Below are 26,700 nucleotides of genomic sequence, written 5' to 3'. Positions count from 1 at the left end.
CTATCAGAGAGTTGTTGAAACACTGAAATTGCATCGGGATTGAATACAACAGTCACTATGCGCACTTTCCTCCATGGGAGTAATGTCTCAAACAGTCTACGCTTTGATCGTTCCCTGGAAGACCATTAGTAGTTTATGATGCACATCTTGAGGCATTCTGTAATCTGTGGACCTTCAAAGTGTTGCTGAAACACAGAAATTACATCGGGATTGAATACAACAGGCACCATGCGTACATTTCTCCATTGAAATAATGTCATAACTGTCATCGCTTTGATCGTTCCCTCAAGACCAGTAGTAGTTTCCGATGCACATCTGGAGGCATTCTTTAATCTGTGGACTATCCGAGTGCTAATGAAACACAGAAATTGCATCGGGATTGAATACAACAGTCACCATGACCACTTTTCTCCATGGGAGTAATGTCTCAAACAGTCTACGCTTTGATCGTTCCCTGGAAGACCAGTAGTAGTTTCCGATGCACATCTGGAGGCAAACTGTAATCTGTTTACTATCAGAGTGTTGTTGAAACACAGAAATTGCATAGGGATTGAATAAAACAGTCACCATGCGGACTTTCATCCATGGGAGTAAAGTCTTAAACAGCCTACGTTTTGATCGTTAACTGGAAGACCAGTAGTAGGTTCCGATGCACATCTGGAGGCATTCTGTAGTCTGTGGACTATCAGAGTGTTAATATAAAACAGAAATTACATCGGGATTGAATACAAAAGTCACCCTGCGCACTTTGCTACATAGAAGTAATGTCTAAAAAAGTCTACGCTTTGATCGTTCCCTGGAGTACCAGTAGAAGTTTCCGATGCACATCTGGAAGCATTCTGTAATCTGTGGCCTATCAGATTTTTGATGAAAACAGAAATTGTATCGTGATTGAATACAACAGTCACCATGCGCACTTACCTCCATGGGAGTAATGTCTCAAACAGTTTACGCTTTGAGTTCCCTGGAAGACCAGTAGTAGTTTCCGATGCACATCTGGAGGCATTCTGTAATCTGTGGACTATCAGAGTGTTAATGAAACACAGATATTGCATCGGGATTGAATACAACAGTCACCATATGCACTTTCCTATATTGGAGTAATGTCTCAAATAGCCTACGCTTTGATCGTTCCCTGGAATACCAGTAGTAGTTTAGGATGCACACGTGGAGGCATTCTGTAATCTGTGGACCTTCAAAGTGTTGATGAAACACAGAAATTGCATCGGGCTGAATACAACAGGCACCATGCGTACATTTCTCCATTGCAGTAATGTCTCACTCTCATCGCTTTGATTGTTCCCTGAAGACCAGTAGTACTTTCTGATGCACATCAGGAGGCTATCTGTAATCTGTTTACTATCAGAGTGTTGTTGAAACACAGAAATTGCATCTGGATTGAATACAACAGTCGCCATGCGGACTTTCATCCATGGGAGTAATGTCTCAAACAGTCGACGCTTTGATTGCTCCATGGAAGACCACTAGTAGTTTCCGCTGCACATCTGGAGGCATTGTGTAATCTGTGTACTATCAGAGTGTTGATGAAACACAGAAATTGCATCGGGATTGAATACAACAGTCACCATGCGGACTTTCCTCCTTGGGAGTATTGTCTCAAACAGTCTACGCTTTGATCGTTCCCTGGAAGACCAGTAGTAGTTTCCGATGCACATCTGGAGGCATTCTGTAATCGTTGGACTATCAGAGAGTTGTTGAAACACTGAAATTGCATCGTGATTGAATACAACAGTCACTATGCGCACTTTTCTCCATGGGAATAATGTCTCAAACAGTCTACGCTTTGATCGTTCCCTGGAAGACCAGTAGTAGTTTCCGATGCACATCTGGAGGCAATCTGTAATCTGTTTACTATCAGAGTGTTGTTGAATCACAGAATTTGCATCGGGATTGAATACAACAGTCGCCATGCGGACTTTCATCCATGGGAGTAATGTCTCAAACAGTCTACGCTTTGATCGTTCCCTGGAAGACCAGTAGTAGGTTCCGATGCACATCTGGAGGCATTCTGTAATATGTGGACCTTCAAAGTGTTGATGAAACACAGAAATTGCATCGGGCTGAATACAACAGGCACCATGCGTACATTTCTCCATTGCAGTAATGTCTCACTCTCATCGCTTTGATTGTTCCCTGAAGACCAGTAGTATTTTCTGATGCACATCTGGAGGCATTCTTTATTCTGTGGACTATCCGAGTGCTAATGAAACAAAGAAATTGCATCGGGATTGAATACAACAGTCACCATGACCATTTTCCTCCATGGGAGTAATGTCTCAAACAGTCTACGCTTTGATCGTTCCCTGGACGACCAGTAGTAGTTTCCGATGCACATCTGGAGGCATTCTGTAATCTGTTTACTATCAGAGTGTTGTTGAAATACAGAAATTGCATCGGGATGAATACAACAGTCACCATACGGACTTTCCTCCATGGGAGTAATGTCTCAAACAGTCTAGGCTTTGATCGTTCCCTGGAAGACCAGTAGTAGTTTCCGATGCACATCTGGAGGCATTCTGTAATCTGTGGACTATCAGAGTGTTGATGAACACAGATATTGCATCTGGATTGAATACAACAGACACCATGCGCACTTGCCTCCATGGGAGTAATGTCTCAAACAGTCGACGCTTTGATTGCTCCATGGAAGACCACTAGTAGTTTCCGCTGCACATCTGGAGGCATTGTGTAATCTGTGTACTATCAGAGTGTTGATGAAACACAGAAATTGCATCGGGATTGAATACAACAGTCACCATGCGGACTTTCCTCCATGGGAGTATTGTCTCAAACAGTCTACGCTTTGATCGTTCCCTGGAAGACCAGTAGTAGTTTCCGATGCACATCTGGAGGCATTCTGTAATCGTTGGACTATCAGAGAGTTGTTGAAACACTGAAATTGCATCGGGATTGAATACAACAGTCACTATGCGCACTTTCCTCCATGGGAGTAATGTCTCAAACAGTCTACGCTTTGATCGTTCCCTGGAAGACCATTAGTAGTTTATGATGCACATCTTGAGGCATTCTGTAATCTGTGGACCTTCAAAGTGTTGCTGAAACACAGAAATTACATCGGGATTGAATACAACAGGCACCATGCGTACATTTCTCCATTGAAATAATGTCATAACTGTCATCGCTTTGATCGTTCCCTCAAGACCAGTAGTAGTTTCCGATGCACATCTGGAGGCATTCTTTAATCTGTGGACTATCCGAGTGCTAATGAAACACAGAAATTGCATCGGGATTGAATACAACAGTCACCATGACCACTTTTCTCCATGGGAGTAATGTCTCAAACAGTCTACGCTTTGATCGTTCCCTGGAAGACCAGTAGTAGTTTCCGATGCACATATGGAGGCAAACTGTAATCTGTTTACTATCAGAGTGTTGTTGAAACACAGAAATTGCATAGGGATTGAATAAAACAGTCACCATGCGGACTTTCATCCATGGGAGTAAAGTCTTAAACAGCCTACGTTTTGATCGTTAACTGGAAGACCAGTAGTAGGTTCCGATGCACATCTGGAGGCATTCTGTAGTCTGTGGACTATCAGAGTGTTAATATAAAACAGAAATTACATCGGGATTGAATACAAAAGTCACCCTGCGCACTTTGCTACATAGAAGTAATGTCTAAAAAAGTCTACGCTTTGATCGTTCCCTGGAGTACCAGTAGAAGTTTCCGATGCACATCTGGAAGCATTCTGTAATCTGTGGCCTATCAGATTGTTGATGAAACACAGAAATTGTATCGTGATTGAATACAACAGTCACCATGCGCACTTACCTCCATGGGAGTAATGTCTCAAACAGTTTACGCTTTGAGTTCCCTGGAAGACCAGTAGTAGTTTCCGATGCACATCTGGAGGCATTCTGTAATCTGTGGACTATCAGAGTGTTAATGAAACACAGATATTGCATCGGGATTGAATACAACAGTCACCATATGCACTTTCCTATATTGGAGTAATGTCTCAAATAGCCTACGCTTTGATCATTCCCTGGAATACCAGTAGTAGTTTAGGATGCACACGTGGAGGCATTCTGTAATCTGTGGACCTTCAAAGTGTTGATGAAACACAGAAATTGCATCGGGCTGAATACAACAGGCACCATGCGTACATTTCTCCATTGCAGTAATGTCTCACTCTCATCGCTTTGATTGTTCCCTGAAGACCAGTACTACTTTCTGATGCACACCAGGAGGCTATCTGTAATCTGTTTACTATCAGAGTGTTGTTGAAACACAGAAATTCAATCTGGATTGAATACAACAGTCACCATGACCACTTTCCTCCATGGGAGTTATGTCTCAAGCAGCCTACGCTTTGATCGTTCCCTGGAAGACCAGTAGTACATTCCGATGCACATATGGAGGCATTCTGTAATCTGTGGACTATCTGAGTGTTGATGAAACACAGAAATTGCATCGTGATTGAATACAACGGTCACCATCCCCACTTTCCTCCATGGGAGTAACGTCTCAAACAGTTTACGCTTTGATCGTTCCCTGGAAGACCAGTAGTAGTTTCCGATGGACATCTGGCGGCATTCTGTAACCTGTGGACTATCAGAGTGTTGATGAAATACAGATATTGCATCGGGATTGAATACAACTGACACCATACTCACTTTCCTACATAGGAGTAATGTCTCAAATAGTCTACGCTTTGATCGTTTCCTGGAAGAACAGTAGTAGTTTCCGATGCACATCTGGAGGCATTCTGTAATCTGTGGACTATCAGGGTGTTGTTGAAACACTGAAATTGCATCGGGATTGAATACAACAGTCGCCATGCGGACTTTCATCCATGGGAGTAATGTCTCAAACAGTCGACGCTTTGATTGCTCCATGGAAGACCACTAGTAGTTTCCGCTGCACATCTGGAGGCATTGTGTAATCTGTGTACTATCAGAGTGTTGATGAAACACAGAAATTGCATCGGGATTGAATACAACAGTCGCCATGCGGACTTTCATCCATGGGAGTAATGTCTCAAACAGTCTACGCTTTGATCGTTCCCTGGAAGACCAGTAGTAGGTTCCGATGCACATCTGGAGGCATTCTGTAATATGTGGACCTTCAAAGTGTTGATGAAACACAGAAATTGCATCGGGCTGAATACAACAGGCACCATGCGTACATTTCTCCATTGCAGTAATGTCTCACTCTCATCGCTTTGATTGTTCCCTGAAGACCAGCAGTATTTTCTGATGCACATCTGGAGGCATTCTTTATTCTGTGGACTATCCGAGTGCTAATTAAACAAAGAAATTGCATCGGGATTGAATACAACAGTCACCATGACCATTTTCCTCCATGGGAGTAATGTCTCAAACAGTCTACGCTTTGATCGTTCCCTGGACGACCAGTAGTAGTTTCCTATGCACATCTGGAGGCATTCTGTAATCTGTTTACTATCAGAGTGTTGTTGAAATACAGAAATTGCATCGGGATGAATACAACAGTCACCATACGGACTTTCCTCCATGGGAGTAATGTCTCAAACAGTCTAGGCTTTGATCGTTCCCTGGAAGACCAGTAGTAGTTTCCGATGCACATCTGGAGGCATTCTGTAATCTGTGGACTATCAGAGTGTTGATGAACACAGATATTGCATCTGGATTGAATACAACAGACACCATGCGCACTTGCCTCCATGGGAGTAATGTCTCAAACAGTCGACGCTTTGATTGCTCCATGGAAGACCACTAGTAGTTTCCGCTGCACATCTGGAGGCATTGTGTAATCTGTGTACTATCAGAGTGTTGATGAAACACAGAAATTGCATCGGGATTGAATACAACAGTCACCATGCGGACTTTCCTCCATGGGAGTATTGTCTCAAACAGTCTACGCTTTGATCGTTCCCTGGAAGACCAGTAGTAGTTTCCGATGCACATCTGGAGGCATTCTGTAATCGTTGGACTATCAGAGAGTTGTTGAAACACTGAAATTGCATCGGGATTGAATACAACAGTCACTATGCGCACTTTCCTCCATGGGAGTAATGTCTCAAACAGTCTACGCTTTGATCGTTCCCTGGAAGACAATTAGTAGTTTATGATGCACATCTTGAGGCATTCTGTAATCTGTGGACCTTCAAAGTGTTGCTGAAACACAGAAATTACATCGGGATTGAATACAACAGGCACCATGCGTACATTTCTCCATTGAAATAATGTCATAACTGTCATCGCTTTGATCGTTCCCTCAAGACCAGTAGTAGTTTCCGATGCACATCTGGAGGCATTCTTTAATCTGTGGACTATCCGAGTGCTAATGAAACACAGAAATTGCATCGGGATTGAATACAACAGTCACCATGACCACTTTTCTCCATGGGAGTAATGTCTCAAACAGTCTACGCTTTGATCGTTCCCTGGAAGACCAGTAGTAGTTTCCGATGCACATCTGGAGGCAAACTGTAATCTGTTTACTATCAGAGTGTTGTTGAAACACAGAAATTGCATAGGGATTGAATAAAACAGTCACCATGCGGACTTTCATCCATGGGAGTAAAGTCTTAAACAGCCTACGTTTTGATCGTTAACTGGAAGACCAGTAGTAGGTTCCGATGCACATCTGGAGGCATTCTGTAGTCTGTGGACTATCAGAGTGTTAATATAAAACAGAAATTACATCGGGATTGAATACAAAAGTCACCCTGCGCACTTTGCTACATAGAAGTAATGTCTAAAAAAGTCTACGCTTTGATCGTTCCCTGGAGTACCAGTAGAAGTTTTCGATGCACATCTGGAAGCATTCTGTAATCTGTGGCCTATCAGATTGTTGATGAAACACAGAAATTGTATCGTGATTGAATACAACAGTCACCATGCGCACTTACCTCCATGGGAGTAATGTCTCAAACAGTTTACGCTTTGAGTTCCCTGGAAGACCAGTAGTAGTTTCCGATGCACATCTGGAGGCATTCTGTAATCTGTGGACTATCAGAGTGTTAATGAAACACAGATATTGCATCGGGATTGAATACAACAGTCACCATATGCACTTTCCTATATTGGAGTAATGTCTCAAATAGCCTACGCTTTGATCATTCCCTGGAATACCAGTAGTAGTTTAGGATGCACACGTGGAGGCATTCTGTAATCTGTGGACCTTCAAAGTGTTGATGAAACACAGAAATTGCATCGGGCTGAATACAACAGGCACCATGCGTACATTTCTCCATTGCAGTAATGTCTCACTCTCATCGCTTTGATTGTTCCCTGAAGACCAGTACTACTTTCTGATGCACATCAGGAGGCTATCTGTAATCTGTTTACTATCAGAGTGTTGTTGAAACACAGAAATTGCATCTGGATTGAATACAACAGTCACCATGACCACTTTCCTCCATGGGAGTTATGTCTCAAGCAGCCTACGTTTTGATCGTTCCCTGGAAGACCAGTAGTACATTCCGATGCACATATGGAGGCATTCTGTAATCTGTGGACTATCTGAGTGTTGATGAAACACAGAAATTGCATCGTGATTGAATACAACGGTCACCATCCCCACTTTCCTCCATGGGAGTAACGTCTCAAACAGTTTACGCTTTGATCGTTCCCTGGAAGACCAGTAGTAGTTTCCGATGGACATCTGGCGGCATTCTGTAACCTGTGGACTATCAGAGTGTTGATGAAATACAGATATTGCATCGGGATTGAATACAACTGACACCATACTCACTTTCCTACATAGGAGTAATGTCTCAAATAGTCTACGCTTTGATCGTTTCCTGGAAGACCAGTAGTAGTTTCCGATGCACATCTGGAGACATTCTGTAATCTGTGGACTATCAGGGTGTTGTTGAAACACTGAAATTGCATCGGGATTGAATACAACAGTCACCATGCGCACTTTCCTCCATGGGAGTAATGTCTCAAAGAGTCTACGCTTTGATCGTTCCCTGGAAGACCAGTAGTAGTTTACGATGCACATCTGGATTCATTCTGTAATCTGTGGACCTTCAAAGTGTTGATGAAACACAGAAATTGCATCGGGCTGAATACAACAGGCACCATGCGTACATTTCTCCATTGCAGTAATGTCTCACTCTCATCGCTTTGATTGTTCCCTGAAGACCAGTACTACTTTCTGATGCACATCAGGAGGCTATCTGTAATCTGTTTACTATCAGAGTGTTGATGAAACACAGAAATTGCATCGGGATTGACTACAACAGGCACCATGCGCACTTTCCTCCATGGGAGTAATGTCTCAAACTGCCATCGCTTTGATCGTTCCCTCAAGACCAGTAGCAGTTTCATATGCAGATCTGGAGGCATTCTTTAATTTGTGGACTATCAGAGTGCTAATGAATCACAGAAATAGCATCGGAATTGAATACAACAGTCACCATGACCACTTTCCGATATGGGGGTAATGTCTCAAACAGTCTACGCTTTGATCGTTCCCTGGAAGACCAGTAGTAGTTTCCGATGCACATCTGGAGGCATTCTGTAATCTGAGGACTATCAGAGTGATGTTGAAACACTGAAATTGCATCGGGATTGAATACAACAGTCACCATGCGCACTTTCCTACATAGGAGTAATGTCTCAAACAGTCTACGCTTTGTTCGTTCCCTGGAAGACCATTAGTAGTTTCCAATGGACATCTGGAGGCATTCTGTAATCTGTGGACCTTCAAAGTGTTGATGAAACACAGAAATTGCAGCGGGCTGAATACAACAGGCACCTAGCGTACATTTCTCCATTGGAGTAATGTCTCAAACTGTCATCGCTTTGATCGTCCCCTCAAGACCAGTAGTAGTTTCCGATGCACATCTGGAGGCATTCTGTAATCTGTGGACTATCCGAGTGCTAATGAAACACAGAAATTGCATCGGGATTGAATACAACAGTCACCATGACCACTTTCGTCCATGGGAGTTATGTCTCAAGCAGCCTACGCTTTGATCGTTCCCTGGAAGACCAGTAGTACTTTCCGATGCACATATGGAGGCATTCTGTAATCTGTGGACTATCGGAGTGTTGATGAAACACAGATATTGCATCGGGATTGAATACAATAGTCACCATCCACACTTTCCTCCATGGGAGTAACGTCTCAAACAGTTTACGCTTTGATCGTTCCCTGGAAGACCAGTAGTAGTTTCCGATGCACATCTGGAGGCATTCTGTAGTCTGTGGACTATCAGAGTGTTCATATAACACAGAAATTACATCGGGATTGAATACGAAGTCACCCTGCGCATTTTCCTACATTGGAGTAATGTGTCAAAAGTTTACGCTTTGATCGTTCCCTGGAAGACCAGTAGTAGTTTGCGATGCACATCTGGAGGCATTCTGTAATTCATGGACTGTGAGAGTGTTGATGAAACAGAGATATTGCATCGGGATTGAATACAACAGTCACCACGCGCACTTTCCTACATAGGAGTAATGTCCCAAATAGTCTACGCTTTGATCGTTAACTGGAAGACCAGTAGTAGTTTCCGATGCACATGGGGAAGCATTCTCTAATCTGTGGACTATCAGAGAGTTCTTGTACACTGAAATTGCATCGGGATTGAATACAACAGTCACCATGCGCACTTTGCTCCATGGGAGTAATGTGTCAAACAGTCTACGCTTTGATCGTTCCCTGGAAGACCAGTAGTAGTTTCCGATGCACATATGGAGGCATTCTGTAATCTGGGGACTATCTGAGTGTTGATGAAACACAGATTTTGCATCGGGATTGAATACAACAGCCACCATGCGCACTTTCCTACATAGGAGTAATGTCTCAAACTTTCTACGCTTTGATCGTTCCCTGGAAAGCCAGTAGTAGTTTCCGATGCACATCTGGAGGCATTCTGTAATCCGTGGAACTTCAAAGTGTTGATGAAACACAGAAATTGCATCGGGATTGAATACAACAGGCACCATGCGCACTTTCCTCCATGTGAGTAATGTCTCAAACTGCCATCGCTTTGATCGTCCCCTCAAGACCAGTAGTAGTTTCCGATGCACATCTGGAGGCATTCTGTAATCTGTGGACTATCCGAGTGCTAATGAAACACAGAAATCGCATCGGGATTGAATACAACAGTCACCATGACCACTTTCCTCCATGGGAGTTATGTCTCAAGCAGCCTACGCTTTGATTGTTCCATGGAAGACCAGTATTACTTTCCGATGCACATCTGGAGGCATTCTGTAATCTGTGGACAGTCTGAGTGTTGATGAAACACAGAAATTGCATCGGGATTGAATACAACAGTCACCATCCGCACTTTCCTCCATCGGAGTAACGTCTCAAACAGTTTACGCTTTGATCGTTCCCTGGAAGACCAGTAGTAGTTTCCGATGCACATCTGGAGAATTCTGTAATCTGTGGACTATCAGAGTGTTGATATAACACAGAAATTACATCGGGATTGAATACGAAGTCACCCTGCGCATTTTCCTTCATTTGAGTAATGTCTCAAAAGTTTACGCTTTGATCGTTCCCTGGAAGACCAGTAGTAGTTTCCGAACACATCTGGAGGCATTCTGTAATTCGTGGACTATGAGAGTGTTGATGAAACAGAGATATTGCATCGGGATTGAATACAACAGTCACCACGCGCACTTTCCTACATAGGAGTAATGTCCCAAATAGTCTACGCTTTGATCGTTAACTGGAAGACCAGTAGTAGTTTGCGATGCACATGGGGAAGCATTCTGTAATCTGTGGACTATCAGAGTGTTGATGAAACAAAGAAATTGCATCGGGATTGAATACAACATTCACCATGCGCACTTTCCTCCATGGGAGTAATGTCTCATACAGTTTCGCTTTGATCGCTCCCTGGAAGACCAGTAGTAGTTTCCGATGCACATCTGGAGGCATTCTGTAATCTGTGGACTGTCCGAGTGTTAATGAACACAGAAATTGCATCGTGATTGAATACAACAGTAACCATGTGGACTTTCCTCAATGGGAGTAATGTCTCAAACAGTCTACGCTTTGATCGCTCCCTGGAAGACCAGTAGTAGTTTCCGATGCACATCAGGAATCATTCTGTAATCTGAGGACCTTCAAAGTGTTGATGATACACAGGAATTGCCGTGGGATTGAAAGCAACAGTCACCATGACCACTTTTCTCCATGGGAGTAATGTCTCAACCAGCCTACGCTTTGATCGTTCCCTGGAACCACTAGTAGTTTCCGATGCACATCTGGAGGCATTCTGTAATCTGTTTACTATCAGAGTGTTGTTGAAACACAGAAATTGCATCGGGATTGAATACAACAGTCACCATGCGGACTTTCCTCCAAGGGAGTAATGTCTCAAACAGTCTACGCTTTGATCGTTCCCCGGAAGACCAGTAGTAGTTTCCGATGCACATCTGGAGGCATTCTGCAACCTGTGGACTATCAGAGTGTTGTTGAAGCACAGAAATTATATCGGGATTAAATACAACAGTCACCATCCGGACTCTCCTCCATAAGAGTAATGTCTCAAACAGTCTACGCATTGATCGTTCCCTGGAAGACCAGTAGTAGATTCTGATGCATATCTGGAGGCAATCTGTAATCTGTGGCCTATCAGAGTGTTGATATAACACAGAAATTACATCGGGATTGAATACAAAGTCACCCTCCGCACTTTCCTACATAGTAGTAATGTCCCAAACAGTCTACGCTTTGATCGTTCCCTGGATGACCAGTCGTAGTTTCCGATACAAATCTGGAAGCATTCTGTAATCTGTGGACCAACAGAGTGTTGATGAAACACAGAAATTGCATCGGGATTGTATAAAACAGTCACCATGCTGACTTTCTTCCATGGGAGTAATGTCTCAAACAGTCTACGCTTTGATCGTTCGCTGGAAGACCAGTAGTAGATTCCGATGCATATCTGGAGGCATTCTGTAATATGTGGACTATCAGAGTGTTGATATAACACAGAAATTACATCCGGATTGAATACAAAGTCACCCTGCGCACTTTCCTACATAGGAGTAATGTCTCAGACGGTCTACGCTTTGATCGTTCCCTGGATGACCAGTAGTAGTTTCCGATGCACATCTGGAAGCATTGTGTAATCTGTGGACTAACAGAGTGTTGATGCAACACAGAAATTGCATCGGGATTGTATACAACAGTCACCATGCTCACTTACTTCCATGGGAGTAATGACTAAAACAGTTTACCTTTTGATCGCTCCCTGGAAGACCAGTAGTAGTTTCCGATGCACATCTGGAGGCATTGTGTAATCTGTGGACAATCACAATGTTGATGAAACACAGAAATTGCATTGGGATTGAATACAACAGTCACCATGCGCACATTCCTCCATGGGAGTGATGTCTCAAACAGTATTCGCTTTAATCGTTCCCTGGAAGACCAGTAGTAGTTTCCGATGCACATCTGGAGGCATTCTGTATTCTGTTTATTATCAGAGTGTTGTTGAACACAGAAATTGCATCGGGATTGAATACAACAGTCACCATGCGGACTTTCCTCCATGGGAGTAATGTCTCAAACAGTATACGCTCTGATCGTTCCCTGGAAGACCAGTGGTAGTTTCCGATGCACATCTGGAGGCATTCTGTAATCTGTGGACTATCAGAGTGTTGTTGAAACACTGAAATTGCATCGGGATTGAATACAACAGTCACCATGCGTACTTTCATCCATGGGAGTAATGTCTCACACAGTCTACGCTTTGATCGTTCCCTGGAAGACCAGTAGTAGTTTCCGATGCACATCTGGAGGCATTCTGTAATCTGTGGACTATCAGAGTGTTGATGAAACAAAGAAATTGCATCGGGATTGAATACAAAAGTCACCATGCGCACCTTCCTCCATGGTAGTAATGTCTCAAACAGTTTAGGCTTCGATCGCTCCCTGGAAGACCAGTAGTAGTTTCCGATGCACATCTGGAGGCATTCTGTAATCTGTGGACCTTCAAAGTGTTGATCAAACACAGAAATATCATCGGGATTAAATACAACAGGCACCATGCGTACATATCTCCATTAGAGTAATGTCTCAAACTGTCATCGCTTTGATCGTTCCCTCAAGACCAGTAGTAGTTTCCGATGCACATCTGGAGGCATTCTGTAATCTGTGGACTATCCGAGTGCTAATGAAACACAGAAATTGCATCGGGATTGAATACAACAGTCACCATGACCACTTTCCTCCATGGGAGTAATGTCTCAAACAGTTTACGCTTAGATCGTTCCCTCGAAGACCAGTAGTAGTTTCCGATGCACATCTGGAGGCATTCTGTAATCTGTTTACTATCAGAGTGTTGTTGAACACAGGAATTGCATCGGGATTGAATACAACAGTCACCATGCGGACTTTCCTCCATGGGAGTAATGTCTCAAACAGTATACGCTTTGATCGTTCCCTGGAAGACCAGTAGTAGTTTCCGATGCACATCTGGAGGTATTCTGTTATCTGTGGACTATCAGAGTGTAGTTGAAACACTGAAATTGCATCGGGATTGAATACAACAGTCACCATGCGTACTTTCATCCATGGGAGTAATGTCTCACACAGTCTACGCTTTGATCGTTCAGTGGAAGACCAGTAGTAGTTTCCGATGCACATCTGGAGGCATTCCGTAGTCTGTGGATTATCAGAGTGTTCTTGAAGCACTGAAATTCCATCGGGATTTAATACAACAGTCACCATGCGCACTTTCCTCAATGGGAGTAATGTCTGAAACAGTCTACGCTTTGATCGTCCCCTGGAAGACCAGTAGTTGTTTCCGATGCACATCTGGAGGCATTCTGTAATCTGTGGACCTTCAAAGTGTTGATGAAACACAGAAATTGCATCGGGATTGAATACAACAGGCACCATGCGTACATTTCTCCACCTGAGTAATGTCTCTAATTGTCATCGCTTTGATTGTTCCCTCAAGACCAGTAGTAGATTTCAATGCACATCTGGAGGCATTCCTCAATCTGTGGACTATCCGAGTGCTAATGAAACACAGAAATAGCACCGGGATTGAATACAACAGTCACCATGACCACTTTCCGCCATGGGAGTAATGTCTCAACCAGTTTACACTTTGATCGTTCCCTGGAAGACCAGTGTTAGTTTCCGATGAACATCTGGATGCATTCTCTAATCTGTTTCCTATCAGAGTGTTGTTGAAACACAGATATATCATCGGGATTGAATACAACACTCACCATGCGGACTCTCCTAAATGGGAGTAATGTCTCAAACAGTCTACGGTTTTATCGTTCCCTGGAAGACCAGTAGTAGTTTCCGATGCACATCTGGAGGCATTCTGTAACCTGTGGAATATCAGAGTGTTGATGAAACACAGATATTGCATCGGGATTGAATACAACTGACACCATGCGCACTTTCCTACATAGGAGTAATGTCTCAAATAGTCTACGCTTTGATCGTTCCCTGGAAGACCAGCAGTAGTTTCCGATGCACATCTGGAGGCATTCTGTAATCTGTGGACCATCAGAGTGTAGATAAGCACAGATATTGCATCGGGATTTAATACAACAGTCACCATGCGTACATTTCTCCATTGGAGTAATGTATGAAGCTGTCATCGCTTTGATCGTTCCCTCAAGACCAGTAGTAGTTTCATATGCACATATGGAGGCATTCTTTAATCTGTGGACAATCCGAGTGCTAATGAATCACAGAAATAGCATCGGGATTGAATACAACAGTCACCATGACCACTTTCCGCCATGGGGGTAATGTCTCGAACTGTCTACGATTTGATCGTTCCCTGGAAGACCAGTAGTAGTTTCCGATGCACATCTGGAGGCATTCTGTAATCTGTTTACTATCAGAGTGTTGTTGAAACACAGAAATTGCATCGGGATTGAATACAACAGTCACCATGCGGACTTTCCTACATAGGAGTAATGTCTCAAACAGTCTACGCTTTGATTGTTCCTTGGAAGACCAGTAGTAGTTTCCGATGCACATCTGGAGGAATTCTGTAATCTGTGGACTATCAGAGTGTAGATAAGCACAAAAATTGCATCGGGCTTGAATACAACAGTCACCATGCGCACATTCCTACATAGGAGTAATGTCTCAAACAGTCTACGCTTTGTTCGTTCCCTGGAAGACCATTAGTAGTTTCCAATGAACATCTGGAGGCATTCTGTAATCTGTGCACCTTCAAAGTGTTGATGAAACACTGAAATTGCATCGGGATTGAATACAACAGGCACCATGCGTACATTTCTCCATTGGAGTAATGTCTCAAACAGTCATCGCTTTGATCGTTCCCTCAAGACCAGTAGTAGTTTCCGATGCACATCTGGAGGCATTCTGTAATCTGTGGACTATCCGAGTGCTATTGAAACACAGAAATTGCATCAGGATTGAATACAACAGTCACCATGACCCCTTTCCTCCATGGGAGTTATGTCTCACACAGCCTACGCTTTGATCGTTCCCTGGAAGACCAGTAGTAGTGTCCGATGCACATCTGGAGGCATTCTGTAATCTGTGGACTAAATCAGTGTTGATGAAACACTGATATTGCATCGGGATTGAATACAACAGTCACCATGTACACTTTCCTACATAGGAGTATTGTCTCAAATAGTCTACGCTTTGATCGTTCCCTGGAAGACCAGTGGTAGTTTCCGATGCACATCTGGAAGTATTCTGTAATCTGTGGACTATCAGAGTGTTGATGAAACACAGAAATTGCATCGGGATTGAATACAACAATCACCATGCGCACTTTCCTCCATGGGAGTAATGTCTCAAACAGTTTAGGATTTGATCGCTCCCTGGAAGACCTGTAGTAGTTTCCGATGCACATCTGGAAGCATTCTGTAATCTGCGGACTAACAGAGTTTTGATGAAACAAAGAAATTGCATCGGGATTGAATCCAACAGTCACTATGCGCACTTTCTTCCATTGGAGTAATGTCTCAAACAGTTTACGCTTTGATCGTTCCCTGGAAGACCAGTAGTAGTTTTCGATGCACATCTGGAGGCATTCTGTAATTTGTGGACTATGAGAGTGTTGATGAAACAGAGATATTGCATCGGGATTGAATACAACAGTCACCATGCGCACTTTCCTACATAGGAGTAATGTCTCAAATAGTCTACGCTTTGATCGTTAACTTTAAGACCAGTAGTAGTTACCGATGCACATCTGGAGGCATTCTGTAATCTGTGGACTATCAGCGTGTTGATGAAACACACAAATTGCATCGGGATTGAATACAACAGTCACCATGTGCACTTTCCTCCATGGGAGTAATGTCTCAAACAGTTTAAGATTTGATCGCTCCCTGGAAGACCAGTAGTACTTTCCGATGCACATCTAGAGGCATTCTGTAATCTGTGGACTATCAGAATGGTGTTGAAACACAGAAATTGCATCGGGATTGAAAACAACAGTCACCATGACCACTTTCCTCCATGGGAGTAATGTCTCAAACAGCCTACGCTTTGATCGTTCCCTGGAAGACCAGTAGTGGTTTCCGATGCACATCTGGAGGCATTCTGTAATCAGTTTACTATCAGAGTGTTGTTGAAACACAGAAAATGCATCGCGATTGAATACAACGGTCACCATCCGCACTTTCCTCTTTGGGAGTAATGTCTCAAACAGTCTACGCTTTGATCGTTCCCTGGAAGACCAGTAGTAGTTTCCGATGCACATCTGGAGGCATTCTGTAATCTGTGGACTATCAGAGTGTTGTTGAAACACTGAAATTGCATCGGGATTGAATCCAACAGTCACTATGCGCACTTTCTTCCATGGGAGTAATGTCTCAAACAGTTTACGCTTTGATCGTTCCCTGGAAGACCAATAGTAGATTTCGATGCACATCTGGAGGAATTCTGTAATTTGTGGACTATGAGAGTGTTGATGAAACAGACATATTGCATCGGGATTGAATACAACAGTCAACATGCGCACTTTCGTCCATGGGAGTAATGTCTCAAACAGTTTACTATTTGATCGCTCCCTGGAAGACCTGTAGTAGTTTCCGCTGCACATCTGGAAGCATTCTGTAATCTGCGGACTAACAGAGTTTTGATGAAACACAGAAATTGCATCGGGATTGAATCCAACAGTCACTATGCGCACTTTCTTCCATTGGAGTAATGTCTCAAACAATTTACGCTTTGATCGTTCCCTGGAAGACCTGTAGTAGTTTCCGATGCTAATCTGGAAGCTTTCTGTAATCCGTGGACTAACAGAGTTTTGATGAAACACAGAAATTGCATCGGGATTGATTCCAACAGTCACTATGCGCACTTTCTTCCATGGGAGTAATGTCTCAAACAGTTTACGCTTTGATCGTTCCCTGGAAGACCAGTGGTAGTTTCCGATGCACATCTGGAAGTATTCTGTAATCTGTGGACTATCAGAGTGTTGATGAAACACAGAAATTGCATCGGGATTGAATACAACAATCACCATGCGCACTTTCCTCCATGGGAGTAATGTCTCAAACAGTTTAGGATTTGATCGTTCCCTGGAAGACCAATAGTAGATTTCGATGCACATCTGGAGCAATTCTGTAATTTGTGGACTATGAGAGTGTTGATGAAACAGACATATTGCTTCGGGATTGAATACAACAGTCACCATGCGCACTTCCCTCCATGGGAGTAATGTCTCATACAGTTTCGCTTTGATCGCTCCCTGGAAGACCAGTAGTAGTTTCCGAGAAACATCTGGATGAATTCTGTTATCTGTGGACCTTAACAGTGTTGAACAAACACAGAAATTGCATCGGGAGTGAACACAACAGTCACCATGCGCACTTTCCTCCATGGGAGTAATGTCCCATACAGTCGACGTTTTGATCGCTCCCTGGAAGACCAGTAGTAGTTTCCGATGCACATCTGGAGGTATTCTGTAATCTGTGGACTATCAGAGTGTTATTGAAACACTGAAATTGCATCGGGATTGACTACAACAATCACCATGCGCACTTTCCTCCATGGGAGTAATGTCTCAAACAGTCTACGCTTTGATCGCTCCCTGGAAGACCAGTAGTAGTTTCCGATGCACATTTGGAGGCATTCTGTAATCTGTGGACCTTCAAAGTGTTGATGAAACACAGAAATTGCATCGGTATTGAATACAACATTCACCATGCGTACATTTCTCCATTGGAGTAATGTCTCAAACTGTCATTCCTTTGATCGTTCCCTCAAGACCAGTAGTAGATTCCGATGCACATCTGGAGGCATTCTTCAATCTGTGGACTATCCTAGTGCTATTGAAACACAGAAGTAGCATCGGGATTGAATACAACAGTCACCATGACCACTTTCCGCCATGGGAGTAATGTCTCAAACAGTCTACGCTTTGATCGTTCCCTGGAAGACCAGTAGTAGTTTCCGATGCACATCTGGAGGTATTCTGTAATCTGTTTACTATCAGAGTGTTGTTGAAACACAGAAATTGCATCGGGATTGAATACAACAGTCATCCTTCCGCCCTTTCCTCCAAGGGAGTAATGTCTCAAACAGTCTACGCTTTGATCGTTCCCTGGAAGACCAGTAGTACTTTCCGGTGCACATCTGGAAGCATTCTGTAATCTGTGGACTATCAGAGTGTTGATGAAACACAGATATTGCACCGGGATTGAATACAACTGTCACCATGCGCTCTTTCCTACATAGGAGTAATGTCTCAAATAGTCTACGCTTTGATCGTTCCATGGAAGACCAGTAGTAGCTTCCGATGCACATCTGGATGCATTCTGTAATCTGTGGGCTATCAGAGTGTTGTTGAAACACTGAAATTGCATCGGGATTGAATACAGCAATCACCATGCGCACTTTCCTCCATGGGAGTAATGTCTCAAACAGTCTACGCATTGATCGTTCCCTGGAAGACCAGTAGTATTCTCCGATGCACATCTTTAGGCATTCTGTAATCTGTGGACCTTCAAAGTGTTGATGAAACACTGAAATTCCATCGGGATTAAATACAACAGGCACCATGCGTACATTTCTCCATTGGAGTAATGTCTCAAACTGTCATCGCTTTGATCGTTACTTCAAAACCAGTAGTAGTTTCCGATTCACATCTGGAGGCATTCTTTAATCTGTGGACTATCCGAGGGCTAATGAAACACAGAAATAGCATCGGGATTGAATACAACAGTCAACATGACCACTTTCCGCCATTTGAGTAATGTCTCAAACAGTCTACGCTTTGATCGTTCCCTGGAAGACCAGTAGAAGTTTCCGATGCACATCTGGAGGCATACTGTAATCTGTTTACTATCAGAGTGTTGTTGAAACACTGAAATTGCATCGGGATTGAATACAACAAGCACCATGCGCACTTTCATCCATCCGAGTAATGTCTCAAACAGTCTACGCTTTGATCGTTTCCTGGAAGACCAGTAGTAGTTCCCGATGCACATCTGGATGAATTCTGTAATCTGTGGACTATCAGAGTGTAGATGAAACACAGAAATTGCATCGGGAATGAATACAACAGTCACCATGCGCACTTTCCTACATAGCAGTAATGTCTCAAACAGTCTACGCTTTGTTCGTTCCCTGGAAGACCAGTAGTAGTTTCCGATGCACATCTGGAGGCATTCTGTAATCTGTGGACCTTCGAAGTGTTGATGAAACACAGATATTTCATTGGGATTGAATACAACAGGCACCATGCATACATTTCTCCATTGGAGATATGTCTGAAACTGTCATCGCTTTGATCCTTCCCTCAAGACCAGTAGTAGTTTCCGATGCACATCTGGAGGCATTCTGTAATCTGTGGACTATCCGAGTGCTAATGAAACACAGAAATTGCATCGGGATAGAATACAACAGTCAAAATGACGACTTTCCTCCATGGGAGTTATGTGTGAAACAGCCTACGCTTTGATCGTTCCCTGGAAGACCAGTAGTACTTTCCGATGCACATCTGGAGGCATTATGTAATCTGTGGACTATCTGAGTGTTGATACAACACAGAAATTGCATCGGGATTGAATACAACAGTCACCATCCGCACTTTCCCCCATGGGAGTAATGTCTCAAACAGTTTACGCTTTGATCGTTCCCCGGAAGACCAGTAGTAGTTTCCGATGCACATCTGGATTAATTCTGTAATTTGTGGACTATGAGAGTGTTGATGAAACAGAGATATTGCATCGGGATTGAATACAACAGTCACCATGCGCACTTCCCTCCATGGGAGTAATGTCTCATATAGTTTCGCTTTGATGGCTCCCTGGAAAACCATTAGTAGTTACCGATGCACATCTGGAGGCATTCTGTAATCTGTGGACTATCAGAGTGTTGATGAACACAGAAACTGCATCGTGAATGAATACAACAGTAACCATGCCCACTTTCCTCCATGGGAGTAATGTCTCAAACAGTTTAGGGTTTGATCGCTCCCTGGAAGACCAGTGGTAGTTTCCGATGCACATCTAGAGGCATTCTGTAATCTGTGGACTATCAGAGTGTTGTTGAAGCACTGAAATTGCATCGGGATTGAATACAACAAGCACCATGCGCACTTTCCTCCATGGAAGGAATGTCTGAAACAGTCTACGCTTTGATCGTTCCCTGGAAGAGCAGTAGTAGTTTCCGATGCACATCTGGAGGCATTCTGTAATCTGTGGACCTTCAAAGTGTTGATGAAACACAGAAATTGCAACTGTATTGAATACAACATTCACCATGCATATATTTCTTCAATTGAGTACTGTCTCAAACTGTGATCGCTTTGATCGTTCCCTCAAGACCAGTAGTAGTTCCCGATGCACATCTGGAGGCATTCTGTAATCTGTGGACCTTCAAAGTGTTGAGGAAACACAGAAATGGCCGCGGGATTGAAAACAACAGTCACCATGACCTCTTTCCTCCATGGGAGTAATGTCTCAAACAGCCTACGCTTTGATCGTTCCCTTTAAGACCAGTAGTGGTTTCCGATGCACATCTGGAGGCATTCTGTAATCTGTTTACTATCAGAGTGTTGTTGAAACACAGAAATTGCATCGGGATTGAATACAACGGTCACCATCCGCACTTTCCTCCATGGGAGTAATGTCTCAAACAGTTTAGGATTTGATCGCTCCCTGGAAGACCTGTAGTAGTTTCCGATGCACATCTGGAGGCATTATGTAATCTGTGGACCTTCAAAGTGTTGATGAAACACAGAAATTGCACCGGGATTGAATACAACATTCACCATGCGTACATTTCTCCATTGGAGTAATGTCTCAAACTGTCATTCCTTTGATCGTTCCCTCAAGACCAGTAGTAGATTCCGATGCACATCTGGAGGCATTCTTCAATCTGTGGACTATCCTAGTGCTAATGAAACACAGAAATAGCATCGGGATTGAATACAACAGTCACCATGACAACTTTCCGACATGGGAGTAATGTCTCAAACAGCCTACGCTTTGATCGTTCCCTGGAAGACGAGTAGTAGTTTCCGATGCACTTCTGGAGGCATTCTGTAATCTGTTTACTATCAGAGTGTTGTTGAAACACAGAAATTGCATCGGGATTGAATACAACAGTCACCATGCGCACTTTCCTCCATGGGAGTAATGTCTCAAACAGTCTACGCTTTGATCGTTCCCTGGAAGACCAGTAGTACTTTCCGGTGCACATCTGGAAGCATTCTGTAATCTGTGGACTATCAGAGTGTTGATGAAACACAGATATTGCACCGGGATTGAATACAACTGTCACCATGCGCACTTTCCTACATAGGAGTAACGTCTCAAATAGTTTACGCTTTGATCGTTCCATGGAAGACCAGTAGTAGCTTCCGATGCACATCTGGATGCATTCTGTAATCTGTGGACTATCAGAGTGTAGATGAAACACAGAAATTGCATCGGGAATGAATACAACAGTCACCATGCGCCTTTTCCTACATAGCAGTAATGTCTCAAACAGTCTACGCTTTGTTCGTTCCCTGGAAGACCAATAGTAGTTTCCGATGCACATCTGGAGGCATTCCGTAATCTGTGGACCTTCGAAGTGTTGATGAAACACAGATATTGCATCGGGATTGAATACAACAGGCACCATGCGTACATTTCTCCATTGGAGTAATGTCTGAAACTGTCATCGCTTTGATCCTTCCCTCAAGACCAGTAGTAGTTTCCGATGCACATCTGGAGGCATTCTGTAATCTGTCAACTATCCGAGTGCTAATGAAACACAGAAATTGCATCGGGATAGAATACAACAGTCAAAATGACCACTTTCCTCCATGGGAGTTATGTCTGAAACAGCCTACGCTTTGATCATTCCCTGGAATACCAGTAGTAGTTTAGGATGCACACGTGGAGGCATTCTGTAATCTGTGGACCTTCAAAGTGTTGATGAAACACAGAAATTGCATCGGGCTGAATACAACAGGCACCATGCGTACATTTCTCCATTGCAGTAATGTCTCACTCTCATCGCTTTGATTGTTCCCTGAAGACCAGTACTACTTTCTGATGCACATCAGGAGGCTATCTGTAATCTGTTTACTATCAGAGTGTTGTTGAAACACAGAAATTGCATCTGGATTGAATACAACAGTCACCATGACCACTTTCCTCCATGGGAGTTATGTCTCAAGCAGCCTACGCTTTGATCGTTCCCTGGAAGACCAGTAGTACATTCCGATGCACATATGGAGGCATTCTGTAATCTGTGGACTATCTGAGTGTTGATGAAACACAGAAATTGCATCGTGATTGAATACAACGGTCACCATCCCCACTTTCCTCCATGGGAGTAACGTCTCAAACAGTTTACGCTTTGATCGTTCCCTGGAAGACCAGTAGTAGTTTCCGATGGACATCTGGCGGCATTCTGTAACCTGTGGACTATCAGAGTGTTGATGAAATACAGATATTGCATCGGGATTGAATACAACTGACACCATACTCACTTTCCTACATAGGAGTAATGTCTCAAATAGTCTACGCTTTGATCGTTTCCTGGAAGACCAGTAGTAGTTTCCGATGCACATCTGGAGGCATTCTGTAATCTGTGGACTATCAGGGTGTTGTTGAAACACTGAAATTGCATCGGGATTGAATACAACAGTCACCATGCGCACTTTCCTCCATGGGAGTAATGTCTCAAAGAGTCTACGCTTTGATCGTTCCCTGGAAGACCAGTAGTAGTTTACGATGCACATCTGGATTCATTCTGTAATCTGTGGACCTTCAAAGTGTTGATGAAACACAGAAATTGCATCGGGATTGACTACAACAGGCACCATGCGCACTTTCCTCCATGGGAGTAATGTCTCAAACTGCCATCGCTTTGATCGTTCCCTCAAGACCAGTAGTAGTTTCATATGCAGATCTGGAGGCATTCTTTAATTTGTGGACTATCAGAGTGCTAATGAATCACAGAAATAGCATCGGAATTGAATACAACAGTCACCATGACCACTTTCCGATATGGGGGTAATGTCTCAAACAGTCTACGCTTTGATCGTTCCCTGGAAGACCAGTAGTAGTTTCCGATGCACATCTGGAGGCATTCTGTAATCTGTTTACTATCAGAGTGTTGTTGAAACAGAGAAATTGCATCGGGATTGAATACAACAGTCACCATGCGGACTTTCCTAAATGGGAGTAATGTCTTAAACAGTCTACGCTTTGATCGTTCCCTGGAAGACCAGTAGTAGTTTCCGATGCACATCTGGAGGCATTCTGTAATCTGAGGACTATCAGAGTGATGTTGAAACACTGAAATTGCATCGGGATTGAATACAACAGTCACCATGCGCACTTTCCTACATAGGAGTAATGTCTCAAACAGTCTACGCTTTGTTCGTTCCCTGGAAGACCATTAGTAGTTTCCAATGGACATCTGGAGGCATTCTGTAATCTGTGGACCTTCAAAGTGTTGATGAAACACAGAAATTGCATCGGGCTGAATACAACAGGCACCTAGCGTACATTTCTCCATTGGAGTAATGTCTCAAACTGTCATCGCTTTGATCGTCCCCTCAAGACCAGTAGTAGTTTCCGATGCACATCTGGAGGCATTCTGTAATCTGTGGACTATCCGAGTGCTAATGAAACACAGAAATTGCATCGGGATTGAATACAACAGTCACCATGACCACTTTCCTCCATGGGAGTTATGTCTCAAGCAGCCTACGCTTTGATCGTTCCCTGGAAGACCAGTAGTACTTTCCGATGCACATATGGAGGCATTCTGTAATCTGTGGACTATCTGAGTGTTGATGAAACACAGATATTGCATCGGGATTGAATACAATAGTCACCATCCACACTTTCCTCCATGGGAGTAACGTCTCAAACAGTTTACGCTTTGATCGTTCCCTGGAAGACCAGTAGTACTTTCCGATGCACATCTGGAGGCATTCTGTAGTCTGTGGACTATCAGAGTGTTCATATAACACAGAAATTACATCGGGATTGAATACGAAGTCACCCTGCGCATTTTCCTACATTGGAGTAATGTGTCAAAAGTTTACGCTTTGATCGTTCCCTGGAAGACCAGTAGTAGTTTGCGATGCACATCTGGAGGCATTCTGTAATTCATGGACTGTGAGAGTGTTGATGAAACAGAGATATTGCATCGGGATTGAATACAACAGTCACCACGCGCACTTTCCTACATAGGAGTAATGTCCCAAATAGTCTACGCTTTGATCGTTAACTGGAAGACCAGTAGTAGTTTCCGATGCACATGGGGAAGCATTCTCTAATCTGTGGACTATCAGAGAGTTCTTGTACACTGAAATTGCATCGGGATTGAATACAACAGTCACCATGCGCACTTTGCTCCATGGGAGTAATGTGTCAAACAGTCTACGCTTTGATCGTTCCCTGGAAGACCAGTAGTAGTTTCCGATGCACATATGGAGGCATTCTGTAATCTGGGGACTATCTGAGTGTTGATGAAACACAGATTTTGCATCGGGATTGAATACAACAGCCACCATGCGCACTTTCCTACATAGGAGTAATGTCTCAAACTTTCTACGCTTTGATCGTTCCCTGGAAAGCCAGTAGTAGTTTCCGATGCACATCTGGAGGCATTCTGTAATCTGTGGAACTTCAAAGTGTTGATGAAACACAGAAATTGCATCGGGATTGAATACAACAGGCACCATGCGCACTTTCCTCCATGGGAGTAATGTCTCAAACTGCCATCGCTTTGATCGTCCCCTCAAGACCAGTAGTAGTTTCCGATGCACATCTGGAGGCATTCTGTAATCTGTGGACTATCCGAGTGCTAATGAAACACAGAAATCGCATCGGGATTGAATACAACAGTCACCATGACCACTTTCCTCCATGGGAGTTATGTCTCAAGCAGCCTACGCTTTGATTGTTCCATGGAAGACCAGTATTACTTTCCGATGCACATCTGGAGGCATTCTGTAATCTGTGGACAGTCTGAGTGTTGACGAAACACAGAAATTGCATCGGGATTGAATACAACAGTCACCATCCGCACTTTCCTCCATCGGAGTAACGTCTCAAACAGTTTACGCTTTGATCGTTCCCTGGAAGACCAGTAGTAGTTTCCGATGCACATCTGGAGAATTCTGTAATCTGTGGACTATCAGAGTGTTGATATAACACAGAAATTACATCGGGATTGAATACGAAGTCACCCTGCGCATTTTCCTTCATTTGAGTAATGTCTCAAAAGTTTACGCTTTGATCGTTCCCTGGAAGACCAGTAGTAGTTTCCGAACACATCTGGAGGCATTCTGTAATTCGTGGACTATGAGAGTGTTGATGAAACAGAGATATTGCATCGGGATTGAATACAACAGTCACCACGCGCACTTTCCTACATAGGAGTAATGTCCCAAATAGTCTACGCTTTGATCGTTAACTGGAAGACCAGTAGTAGTTTGCGATGCACATGGGGAAGCATTCTGTAATCTGTGGACTATCAGAGTGTTGATGAAACAAAGAAATTGCATCGGGATTGAATACAACATTCACCATGCGCACTTTCCTCCATGGGAGTAATGTCTCATACAGTTTCGCTTTGATCGCTCCCTGGAAGACCAGTAGTAGTTTCCGATGCACATCTGGAGGCATTCTGTAATCTGTGGACTGTCCGAGTGTTAATGAACACAGAAATTGCATCGTGATTGAATACAACAGTAACCATGTGGACTTTCCTCAATGGGAGTAATGTCTCAAACAGTCTACGCTTTGATCGCTCCCTGGAAGACCAGTAGTAGTTTCCGATGCACATCTAGAGGCATTCTGTAATCTGTGGACTATAAGAATGGTGTTGAAACACAGAAATTGCATCGGGATTGAATACAACAGTGACCATGCGCACTTTCCTCCATGGGAGTAATGTCTCAAACAGTCTACGCTTTGATCGTTCCCTGGAAGACCAGTAGTAGTTTCCGATGCACATCAGGAATCATTCTGTAATCTGAGGACCTTCAAAGTGTTGATGATACACAGGAATTGCCGTGGGATTGAAAGCAACAGTCACCATGACCACTTTTCTCCATGGGAGTAATGTCTCAACCAGCCTACGCTTTGATCCTTCCCTGGAACCACTAGTAGTTTCCGATGCACATCTGGAGGCATTCTGTAATCTGTTTACTATCAGAGTGTTGTTGAAACACAGAAATTGCATCGGGATTGAATACAACAGTCACCATGCGGACTTTCCTCCAAGGGAGTAATGTCTCAAACAGTCTACGCTTTGATCGTTCCCCG

This window comes from Schistocerca gregaria, chromosome 3, assembly GCF_023897955.1.
Source record: "Schistocerca gregaria isolate iqSchGreg1 chromosome 3, iqSchGreg1.2, whole genome shotgun sequence".
Lineage (NCBI taxonomy): Eukaryota > Metazoa > Arthropoda > Insecta > Orthoptera > Acrididae > Schistocerca > Schistocerca gregaria.
This window is presented reverse-complemented; position numbering follows the sequence as displayed.